At 42.8% G+C, this 12,223-nt stretch overlaps 1 long non-coding RNA gene across 1 annotated transcript; it reads right to left on the minus strand.

Moving 5' to 3' along the window:
* Positions 1-749: 749 nt before the first annotated feature.
* LOC123095897 (uncharacterized) lies at positions 750-5,518 on the minus strand. Its single transcript, XR_006446370.1, has 3 exons — positions 5,415-5,518; positions 1,076-1,150; positions 750-1,003 (listed from the first exon to the last, which is right to left on the minus strand). It is a non-coding gene; the product is annotated as an uncharacterized lncRNA (long non-coding RNA).
* Between the last annotated feature and the right edge of the window lie 6,705 nt (positions 5,519-12,223).

Below are 12,223 nucleotides of genomic sequence, written 5' to 3' on the forward strand. Positions count from 1 at the left end.
GTCAGGTGATAACCAAATAGGCGTGACTTATAAGTCACTGGTTTTAAGTCACCTGATTATAAGTTAGGTGACTTATTGAAACCAAACAGGCCCTTAATGTCAGTTATATTTTGGGGGCGCTAGGTTCTGGAAAGTCCGTGCCAGATTGTATAGCATCGCATTGCAATCAAAGGCTGCCACTAGACACACCAAGTCTTACTGTGCAAACTACCTTTTAGGCCATGTTTGCATTATCGTTTACAATCTGATTACACTTGTAAAGAATACAAGCCTCAGCCCGCCGTTTTCGTTTTCGACTGAAAACTGCACTCGGCTGATACGTTACACCCGTATAGAAAATACACCCGTGTTTCATTGCATCCATTCCAAGCGCATCCTTAGGCCTTGTTTGGTTTGTCGTGTTCATTTCAAACATGTAAAGAATACGGACCTCGCCTCATCTTTTTGTTTTCGGCCGAGAATTGCTAAGCGGCCGGTAATATACAGGTGTAAAATAAACACCTTCGTAACTAACGCGTTGACGAGGGGGGCTACAACGGCAGATACGACGTGAGCTCATGGCGCTTTGGGTGGGTGGAGTGGAGTTGAGTCATTGTAGCATGTAGCACGGCAACATGTAACATGTAACTGTCACGGTGGAGGGGCTCACCCCATCTTCTTCTTTAATATACAGTGCGCACACTCGTGCGTATTCGAGAAAAATAAACACTTTCGTATTTGATTACAACGAATCCAATCGCGGCCTTAAAGTTTTAATGGACAAAGTAGAGTAGAGCATACACCGATCTTTGCCTTTGGTGTTCAGATATATGCCTACGTTGATGCATACGGTATCCCAGATTACAAGCTTACCGTCACACGCCTGAAAACCAGGGATGTTTTCCTACTCCACCTTGTTTCTCTGCTTTCTTTGTGCCAATTCCAAAGAATATCTACTAAATTGACATGTTGATGCGGAGGGTCCTACGGTTATCCTCATGGGCACGACATCGTGCTCGCGTACCTGCCATTGAAAACGAGGTGAACTCACTCCTATATGAGATTGATATGGATATGGATGAAACTTGGATGCTACCTCATCAAACGATGTTATGTGTCATTAGGTACGAGGACGACCCCCATCAAAAAGCTAAGGAGCAGCACCTCGACCCTGTGCCCATGGACCATCCAGTGAGCTACTAGAAATGAAGAAGCACACCCCATGCAGACGGGCCTGGCCGTTGTAGATACCCCGTGCGCACGGGACCTACTCAACCCGTGCGCATGTCCCTCCCAGGAAGCTGGTCGTGGAGTTCCTATTTTGCCCTCTAGCTCGTATCTCACCTCAAGTCACTTGTATATTACGTGCCTAGGACATTTGTTAGGGTGAGCAAAGTGTATGAGACTATCTAGAGAGAGCTTTGCTCATCTACCCTTCCTATAGGAGATCAAGGCCTCCTAGGAGAAGATCTCTAGTGGATGTCAAGACCCCTTCTAGGAAAGGATCTATCTAGATCATCAACAGTTGATCTCCTCTTGGATTTGGAAAGAACTGTATCTTTGTGCTTATTTCCTTGGATTGTTCTTGCATGCTTGTGGATCTCATGTATGTTATTCTAGTGGATGTGTGATTTGGGTTTGTTTAAGTGTTGTTCTTGTGTTCTTCTCTTGATTTGCTCCTTTTCCCACTTTCAAGTGTGAAAAAAAAATCTTCAATTAGGGTTTCACCTACAGTATCTCGGTATCAGAGCCAGGTTGATTCACATCCTGGAGTCCATACCCCCATATTCTAGCCTAATTTTGTTGCTTTTTGACCCAATTCGAAAATCCCCACAAAAATAGCCCTACCATCTTTTTTTGCATTTGTTGGATCTTGTGAGAATTTGTTGATTTGGTCCACGAATTTCTTGTTTGGCAACTAGACCTACCCCTCCCCACCATCCCCAACCTTACCCACCGTCGAACTTCTCCGAATTTTTCTGAATTACAACAGATTGGGGTTGTTCTTGCGTAGGCAGAACACCCCGTGCGCACGGGCACACGGGCCTCACTCACCCCGTGCGCATGGCCTCAACAGAGAGGATTCCCTTCACCATTTTGGTTTTGTTTTCCATTACATACACCACCATTTGCCTTCCGCCACCCCCGTTGTTGATGACATGGGTGACCCATGGTACCGGAGATATTTCTTCGCCAAAAGGCCCCTGTCACGAGTCTAGAACTTTATCCTCTGTACACGTGGTCACGTAGACATATTCTTCGATAAGTTATGGTCCAGTGTGAAAGTAGGAATCCCATCTACATGCGCATTTGTGAATACAAATACTGCTATGACTTTTTTTATAGAAACACAATACAGACTTAGACGCTCGCATATATGCATATGCTTCATCCCTATGAATGCAAGGTTGGATGGTTAGGGGGACAATGGTATCCCCAACCCACCAGAGTTCAAGTCCTAGACTTGACATTGGTGCTCACATTACTTCTGAATTTATTTCAGGTTTCTAGCATGTTCGTTCAGTGGGAGGAGACGTTCCTGTCGACTGTGAGGCGTATGTGGTGACTTCGTAAAATCTTAAGATGCTATGTCAGCTCAATCTCTCGGAGGTGCTCATAGGGATAGGGTGTGCGTGCGTGCGTTCATAGGGGTGGGTGTATGCTCATGTATGTGAGCGATTTTAATTGTATCGTGTTAAAAAAAGAATGCAACGTGTATATTCTAACCGTACGAGCACCTTCGAGCCAACAGATCTTCAGATTAAAGATTTCATCACACGTGCCTTGTAATCAACGACAACATCTCTCACTAAAAGAATATCATCTCCAAGAGGACCCCCAAAATAAATAAATTAGGAGGGTTTGCGGCTGGGGTGCTTTCTCAGAATTTATTTCCTCGCTACATCTAACATATTAGTCCCACTTGTCAATGAGCGGTGACACAGTGGTCCGGTGATGGCGGGCGGTTGGTCCGGCGACCTGTGCAGTGGTGGTGCAGTGGTCTGGCGACCGTAGTGTCCATGGCGCGATGGTACGGCAGGCTGCTCGGGCCGCGCACTAACGTGGCACTTGGAGAAATATTGAGAGAGGCAAAATTTCTCAAAATATTGGGGAGATGGGACTGACTATTGAAACATCCCAATAATTTATTGGGAAAATGGAGTTCATTGGAGCATGTTTTTGGGCTTAACTTTTTTGATACGAGAAATTTATTGGAGAAAAGGAGGCACTTTTCTTTTGCAGGGTAAATGAGAGTTTTATTCCAAAGATGCATAATTACAACCTAGAATTTCCTCAATACATAAAGACCCTCCGTGTAGCCAAATAGCAGAGCTACGTTCAGTACAACTATATCTTGCTAAAGTATCTGCAACTTTATTCTGATTGCGAAGAAGTTTCTGCGGAATAAACTCTGCTAACTCTTAACCCTTTAATTTCTAGCACTAGATGACCGTACATCGAATGGTCCAAAGAATCACCGAAGAAAAGGAGCATTCGGATGGTCCAGAGAATCACCGAAGAAAAGGAGGCTCTTGGGGATGCTCTTAGATACCCAATGTCAAATGCGAACTTTGATCCCGGTGGTTGTGCTGGGCTGCATATACGTAGCAATTGCCAGGACTAAAGTAGTTTGAGATGTGCTTTGCCTCATTGCCTGTACCTAATTTTAGCCCCAAGTGACATGCATGGGATTCCTTTAATCCTTTTCTTAAGTGTACTCGATCGCCCATCTGCGCTGCACATGCAACCGTCCCTTCGGCGATTGACCATTGACTACCACATGCATGGGATATATTGCATCCAATGATCTACTCTATTTTCTCCACTATGCTTTTAAAATAACATTGTTAGTCTCTATATAAACGTACCCTGGGTGATCTAGGCCATATAGCTCCCACTCTAAGTCCTCTCATAGAGCAGGAGTATTCATGTGCGTGTAGCTAAGCAAAGAAACTAATCTAGGTCGATTGCAGGAGTAGCTGCTAGCTATAGATCACGTGTTAGCTAGGTGGCACTGTCTCTGTTAATCACACTGGCTATGGCGGTAGGGATTAAGAAAGGCCAGGCGGCGATAGCAGCAGCCACGCTGCTGGTGCTCTTGCTGGCGGCTGCTCTCCATGCTGCTGACGCGCCGGCGCCCAACGGCGACGCGAAGGCGAACACCGGGAGCCAAACTCCGCCTCTGCTGGCTCGTGGCGCCCGCGCCCGCCTCCTGAAGAGTGGTGGCGCTGGCGCCTCGGGCTGCACCTACTCCGGCCGGGCCGGCGGCGGCTGTCCCGGTCACTAGCTACCTAAGTTTGCATATACTATGTGGTATATTCGTATATTATGCATGATGTACGTGTGCTAATCTGCCTTCGCGTCGACGCTGGGCAGTGCTATGTATTTTTGATTTGTTGACATCATTCTGTGTAACCTTCTTGATCGGTCTACATTCTCCTTCATCCCTTTCTGCTTGTGATCTACTGCCATGACACTACAATAATATGATGAAATATGGAGAAGTTTATACACAAGTTTTTTCCCCCCTACATTATCAGTGTTAATTCAGATGAGAATACCAACGCTCACGTTGTTTGCAAATTTTGAAGCCTGGAGTTGCATATTATGTTTGTGCAATCTTGTGGTTAGAAATGTGCAATTAGGTTGTTTGATTATTTCGAAGAAGCATGTAATTGCATATTTTTGTGCTGTTATAAGTTCATACATTCATGTTTAATTGGGTAGTTTGTATATTTTAAGGTGTGGAGTTGTATATGATTGTTTTGTCCAATTTTGGTCTTTTTGCAATGAAGTACAAATTTGCACAATTTTTGTGCGCATTTTCAGTTTTTTTTTCACACAATTATGTAGTTGTACATTTTTTGCGTAAATTTGGAAATTTAAAAAGTGCAACTTCGTGTTTTTGTATGTGGTTTCATAACCATGATTAGTCATCATCGGAAAAAGTCATAAAAAAGCAAAATTGATGTTTGCGTACCAAAATCACATGCGGAGGGTGGAACTGAGACAAAACTACATGCCTCCATATATATGTATGCATTCCGATATTTTATTGTCCCGGCCAACAATACTACAGAATGATTTGTGCAGTGCACACATTGGCAGTTAAAGTACTCAAAAAGGATATTGGCAGGTAAGATTTTCCTTTTTGCGATGAAGTTAAAGTTCTTTTCTATATCAATTGGCAGTTTATAGTCAAGCAAAATCTTGACCATTCGAATTATATAATGGTAACAGTCTTAATTTTTTAAAGGATGGAGATAGCTACTGGAATATAGCACCAGTGCATAAATCAAACAATCATTCAGGGCTCACGCTAACTAACTAAAGAAGAATTAACTAACTAAAGAAGTCATATGCCCACAACGACGCATTGTGATTGCAACTCGTATCGTGGGATCTGATAATGTCGGCGAACCCTTTTTACGTACCGGGATCAGCGATTCTTGTGTGCAGAATATTCTTGGGCGGCCGTGAAGCAACGCGAGTCAGTCTCATCTCCATTTAATAGTTCTTCTTTTGCGATGAAGTTCTGCTTTAAATTTCCGCAAAACAAAAGAAGAAGAAGAAGAAGAAGAAGAAGAAGTTCTAGTTTAAACAGCCGCAGATCGCTCTTAGCCGATGCTTTAATTTGTGGTAGAGATAGGATAGCTACTGCAGTGGTGCGCGCACGCCGATTTAGCGGCCGGAGCGCTTGTGAACCATACACGTGGACAGATATGGACTGCCGTTTGGACGAAGCGCGTGCGTCCGTGCATGCGTACGCTCTTTCTTCGTTGCAAGATCGTGACAAGGTATCGACTTCCGATCGAGGCTTTAAGACTCATGTCGGGTGCGCCAAATGGCAGCTGCCGATCAACGTAGAATATCTTGTTGACCATTGGCTCCTGACCAAGGGCGTCTCGTGTATACACGTCTTTGGGTTGTGGCAATGAAGGCACCTTTAGCTTGGCAGAGAGGCAGATGTACGTTGTGCATAGGCGGCGAGGCTAGGTGTTCATGCATCGCACATGCACGCTCAAATGTATGCGTACGTTCGAAAAAGATGCTCGTGTTATTTGTCCAAGCCGATTAATCTTGTTCAAAATAATGTTGTTGTGATCTATATTTTGCCAATCTATACATACGCACCCGTCTAGTTGCAGTGTCTCGAGAAATGATTGCAGCGGTTGCTTCGAGCATCTACAGCCGAACCCCTCAATATTGTTCCCCAACGTCCGGGCGGACGGCCCGGTAAATGACGCATGAAAAAAACCGTCCCTGTTTTTTTTCCTCTATGATTTTCTCAGTGACTTTTTCATTGTTTGCAGCGGTTTTCTTTTGTTTATCTTCACTTCTCCTTTCTTTTCTTTTTTTTCTTGCTTTCCTTTGTTCTTTTCTTGGTTTTCATCGGTTTTCTTCAGTTCTTTTCCTTTTCATTTCTTTTCTCCTCAACACATGTCTATATTTTCTGTATACATCAGGAATATTTTTATAAAAGTTTTCATTTTTTCAAATATATCAATAACATTTTTTGAAATATTTGTTTTGATGTCTACTTTTTTCATACATAGTGTACATATTTAGTGTACATATAAAAAAATTGTACATGTTTAATATTTTTAAATAAATGATTAAAATTTGTGAAATATATGTTTGAATGTCTATATTTTCATACACATTGTGCATTTTTTATACATATGTAATATTTTTATACGTGTTTGACATTTTTTAATACATGATTAATAAAATATCCAAATGTAACATATATTTTAAAAATAGTATAAAGCTTTTTTGAATTAAGTGAAGATTGTTTCCAATTTATTTCATTTTTTGCAAGGTGTAAATATTTTTTAAATGTCACTAATGTTTTTATTGCCATTACATAGTTTTTATTAACTTTACACTGTATTATGGTGAACATTTTAAAAAGAAATTAAGTACATTAATTTTTGGAGTATATGTATGTACAAAAAAATAAAAAAAATATAGTCACTAAGAAAAAAGGAAAGAAAACCAGCAGTACAACCAAAAAATAAACTATACAAACTGATTTATATTAGTACTTTTAGGCAAACAGACTAATTTATATAAATGACCAAAACTAAGAAAAATTGGAGCTACGTTAACCATACCGACCCATTTCAAGCTGTCTTGAGGCGATGCGTTCTTGTGTCGGTACAAGCCCCGATCTTATTTGGTGCCCTTTAAAAGTGTACGCTGGAGTTTGATTGTTGGTTCAGCGAAGCTTCCAGGAACGGTTTTAGGAAGCTTCTGGAAGCTTTCTGTCGGTTTTTTTTGGGCCTGTTATGTTCATTTTTTGCATTTTTTTTCTTTTATTTGTCATTTCATTATTCTTCTATTATCTTTATTATTTTTCTTATTTTTTAAATACAAGAACTGTTTCCCAAATTCAATTCTTTTTAAAATTTGTGAACTTTTCCCCAAATTCGTGAAATAGTCTTAAATTTGTGGAAAAAAATCCCAAAATTGATAAGAACTTTTTTCAAAATTGATGAACTTTTTCAAATTGATGAACTTTTTTCTAAAATTGATGATTTTTTATATACAAGAACTTTTTTAAAATGTTGAAATTCATAATTTTTGTGAACTTTTTAATTCACATATTTTATTACTTAAAAAAATCTTGCACTTTTTCAGAAGTTAATGGTTGAGCAGCCAACGAGTTGCGCATGAGCATGCTAATGGGTTGCGGACCGCGGGCTTTCTATGAGGACGCTAGTATCGTGATCGGGTGGTTGAGGCACGGATTAGGACTTAGGAGCACCCCGATAGAAGCGAGACATAGACTTGCCGATTGGAGCGGAAGACATTAAGCATCTTCTGTTCAAGTGTAGCCGGGCAAAGCCGTATAGCAAGCACTGGGTACTCGTGACTTATTTGAAAAAACTTGTCTTGTTCATCGTCCAGGACAGTATGTTTTAGAGGAGTTGTTGTATTGAAGCCTTGATCATTCACTGATTTTTGGGACAAGCCCCACTGCCAGAGCTTGTTGCGGTGTCCTTTGGTATTTATGGTGGGAAAGGAGGCAAATTAGCCGTGATATTCGGGTGCAGTCCCAAAAAGATCTGTGATGGCAATCAAAGTGTTATCCTCATATTCGAGGTCTTCTGCAGTTCCTAATGCAAGGGTGAGAAAGGGGAGATGGGCTCCACCAAGGTGATTGTGTTAAGATAAACGTTGATGCTTCTTTCGATCCAGACATTTTTACAGGTGCGGTCATTCGTTATAAAAAGGGAAGTGTAATGCACATTTGGATATGGTCCAAGATGTTCTTTCGACTGAAGCTTTGGCTCTCAAGCATGCCTTGTTCTTAGCTGAATCTATGGGTTGTAATAGAGTTGTTGTGAGCTCTGATAATAGTGAATTAATAGAAATTATGAAGAATGAGAGGCCTCCTACAGGTATTGCTGCAACAATTTTTCAAGATTGTTTTTCAGAAAATTGCTTCTATACCATCGACATCCTCTGCAATGGCTTATTTGCCATCCAACAAAGCTTCAGTGCTTATATACCAAGTACAAACAAAATCTATTGCTTATTTGCCATGGCTGTTAGTCTCCCGTTACCAAGTCTCTATTTTCTTGCAAAATCCAATTTTACCCTCGCTGTAGATTAAAAAAAAGACAACTCGCCCACGCACCTGACTCTCCACGAGACCACGACTCAACGCACGCACACCTGACCCTCCCCATCCCCACGCACGCACGCGCAGCGGCAACCTCCAGCGAGCGGCAATGGCGGAACCGCCGCCGGCGCCACCATCGCCCCTGTCGCCGCTCCCCCAACCCCCGCTGTTGCCGCAGAATCTCGACGCCGCTGCGCCTCAAGGCTTCTCTCCCACCGCATCTTCGACCCTATCCAGGCGACGCCTAATGGCGGAACCACCGCCGCCGCTTCCCCAGCCCCTGCCGCACGGTCCCGCCGCCGCCGCCGCGCCTCTATCCCTCTCGTCTACCGCGTCTTCGATGGCCTCCGCAAACGGGCTAGCAGCAGCAGCCTCTCCCAGCGTCCATGTCGCCCAGAACCCTGGGATTGGGGATTCCGGCGAGGTGGAGAGTAGGGCAGTGGCGCCGACGGCCGAGGCTCTTCCCAAGATCAACTCCTCTGTGGGCGCACTTGCAGCAGCCCCTCCGCCCCAGATTTGCATGCCCGACGAGGAAGAAGGCATGGCAGACGAATGCGACTCAACCTCTCTCTCTGCTATTTGTGCTAGGTAATTTCTTGGGCTCTCTCTCTTTTTATGTAGTTTTTGGTAGGAGAATACACAATTGACATGGTTTGCATCATCCACAGGATGATCCAGTCTTGTACTTACACAATAGAGGTCAAGGTTTGTGGCAGTGAAACAAAAATCAATGGGGATTCGACATTTAGTTGGCAGATTATTGAGGGTACTAGGACAAGTATGAAGGATTTGCTGGCTTGTATTGCTGGAACTTCTTCTTTTGCTTTATGCTCAAAGGATAATATAATTCTTGAGTATGTTGATTCCATTAGTGGCAAACATCTCTCTGTGTCAAATGATGAAGAATGCATGAAAATGTTTGACTGTTTTGAGAAGAATAGAAGTGGCCATTTGATCATCAAATATTCTGAGAGAAGTGATAATGTTGATGTTCCATGTACTCCTTCGAACCAGACACCATCTATAGCACTACCTAGTCAACCAAGTAATGTCATGGATGAAGCTAGTGTATGCCTAACAAATACATATCTTAACAATCCCCATGAAGAATATGAACATGTTGGTGTAGATGAGGAGGACCAATACTCAATTGGCAGTGTTGGTTCCGATAGTGATGATGAGGTCGGAGAAAAAGATATACCAAATATTGATTATGTTGAGGATAGCAGCGATGATGAGGAATGGGTTACGGAAGATGCTAGACCGGATGCTATTCTAGAAATTGCCTATGACAAAGAAAACCCGCCAATGCATGTTGGCGCAAAGTACCCCAACATTGAAGAGCTTAGGTTGGCAATTTCTACATACGCTGTAAAGAAAGAGTTCGAATTTAAGGTTGAAAAAAGTGAACCTACTCGATTCAGGGCTTATTGTCGCCAGGCGAACAAGACGGGCTGTAAATGGAGAATTCATGTTGGGAGGTTGGATGACCGAGAAACTATGGAGGTATTTTAGTTGCATAATTTTGTTCAATGATGTTTTGTTATAAAATGCAGTTGACTGACACTATTTTTTCCCATTGTTTATTTAATGCAGGTCAAAGTTCATGTGCAGGAGCACACATGTTCTAGCACAAAGAAGAAAAAGAAGCAGAAAAATGCTTCAAATGCATGGGTATGTGAGAAAGTCATGGACTAGGTAAAAGAAGATCCTAGTGTTCGGCCGATGGAATTATGCAGGAGGTTAGTAGCCAATTAGCTACTGCTGGCGCTATTGACGGGCACAATTGGTTGTACCCTGTAGTCTATGGAGTTATCGACTCGGAAACTACTGAAAGTTGGGTGTGGTTTATGGAGAAGCTTCGTGAAACTATTGGCTCTCCCCCCGGTCTAGCTATATGTTCAGATGCAGGAAAAGGGATTGACACTGCAATCGAACAGGTATTCGGGTATGCTGAACATAGAGAATGCATGTGACACTTGGTTCTGAACTTCAAGAAAATATTCCATGGTAAAGTTTTTGATGATCATTTGTGGTCAGCTGCTTATTCATGGACTCCTCGAGGGTTTGACTATCACATGGCAGCCATAGAGGAGAAAATGGCTGCTGCAATAGCATACTTAAACAAGTACCACAACAGGCTATGGTCAAGGAGCAAATATTCAACCTCCTCAAAAGTGGATTATGTGACAAATAATTTGGCCGAGTGTTTCAACAACTGGATCTGCAAGCACAAAGGTTTAATGTTGTTCCAGCTCATGGACAAGATAAGGAGAAAGATTACGGTTAAGTTTGAGAAGAGGAGAAGCTAGAAAATTTCAAGGTCGGCGTATACTTCCAAGTGTCATGAAGGAGTTGAATGACATAAGGAGGCTGGACATTGAATATGAGAGAATAGATGACATGATTGCAGAGGTGAGTGAGAAGGGTGATAAGGTTTTTGGGGAGCGCTCAGCGCGACTACTGACTACTTCATCACGGACGCCCCGGACTCCGACGACTACTTCCCCGACGACAACTTCTTCCCCGACGTCGACAACCTTCTCGACGACATGGCTGGCGAGGACACCGACCCCAAGTCCAGTGCTACTGCTCCTGCTGTCCCGTACGTGTTCTTGCTCTTTTTCTGTTAGATGTCCTCTCGCAGTTCTTTGCTCTAGTGTCTGTCCTACATATGTTAGGTTCTACGCCATATATGCAACCTGTTCTACTATCTGCTTTAGACATGTTTAGTTGCAGTTCATATATGAAGGTGTTATTTACCTACTCTCTGTCAGATTGCATGACTACTTTTATCCATGTTATATCAGTCATGCTTTATCTAATATTTCTATTAATAAAATCATTTGGTAAATTGCTCATTTTTCCAACAATCCAAAAACCTTATTATAGGCAATTTACCCCAAGTGGTTTTGTTGCTTCCATGAGACCTCCTATGTTTGAGGGTATCCACTATAAGAGGTGGCGCGTGAGAGCAGTCTTATGGTTTCAAACCATGAGTTGCTATGACGCCACTCTTGGCAAACCTGAGGGGAGCTTGGTGCCCAACAGGAACAAGCTTTTCAGAAAATGGATACTCTGTTTAAGGCTGCTCTCTTGAGTGTTCTTGGTGAGAACATAGTTGATGCGTATGCGTCAATTGACAATGGAAAAGATATGTGGGACGCACTCGAGGCCAAGTTTGGGGTCTCGGATGCTGGCACTGAGCTGTGCATCATGGAGCAATTCTATGATTACAGGATGACTGAAGAGCGCTCCGTGGTTGAGCAAGCTCATGAGATACAGTCATTTGCTAGAGAACTTGAGCACTTCAATTGTATGCTACCAGACAAGTTTGTTGCCGAAGGTATCATCACTAAGCTTCCTCCTTCGTGGAGGAACTTTGCTACCTTACTGAAAAGGCGAGAGCAAAGGACACACGTGCTCGAGGTATTGAGGGAGGATCTAGTGCCAATCTGGTACAGAAGAAGAACTTCCAGCCCCACAAGTTCAAGAACAAGGGCAAAGCAAAGTTTGATGGGAAGAACAAGGCTGTGCAACACACGAACTTCAAGAAGAAAGGTGTTTGTCATGTGTGTGGGGATCCTGATCATTGGGCTCCTAGTTGCCCTA

This window comes from Triticum aestivum, chromosome 4D (assembly GCF_018294505.1).
Source record: "Triticum aestivum cultivar Chinese Spring chromosome 4D, IWGSC CS RefSeq v2.1, whole genome shotgun sequence".
NCBI lineage: Eukaryota > Viridiplantae > Streptophyta > Magnoliopsida > Poales > Poaceae > Triticum > Triticum aestivum.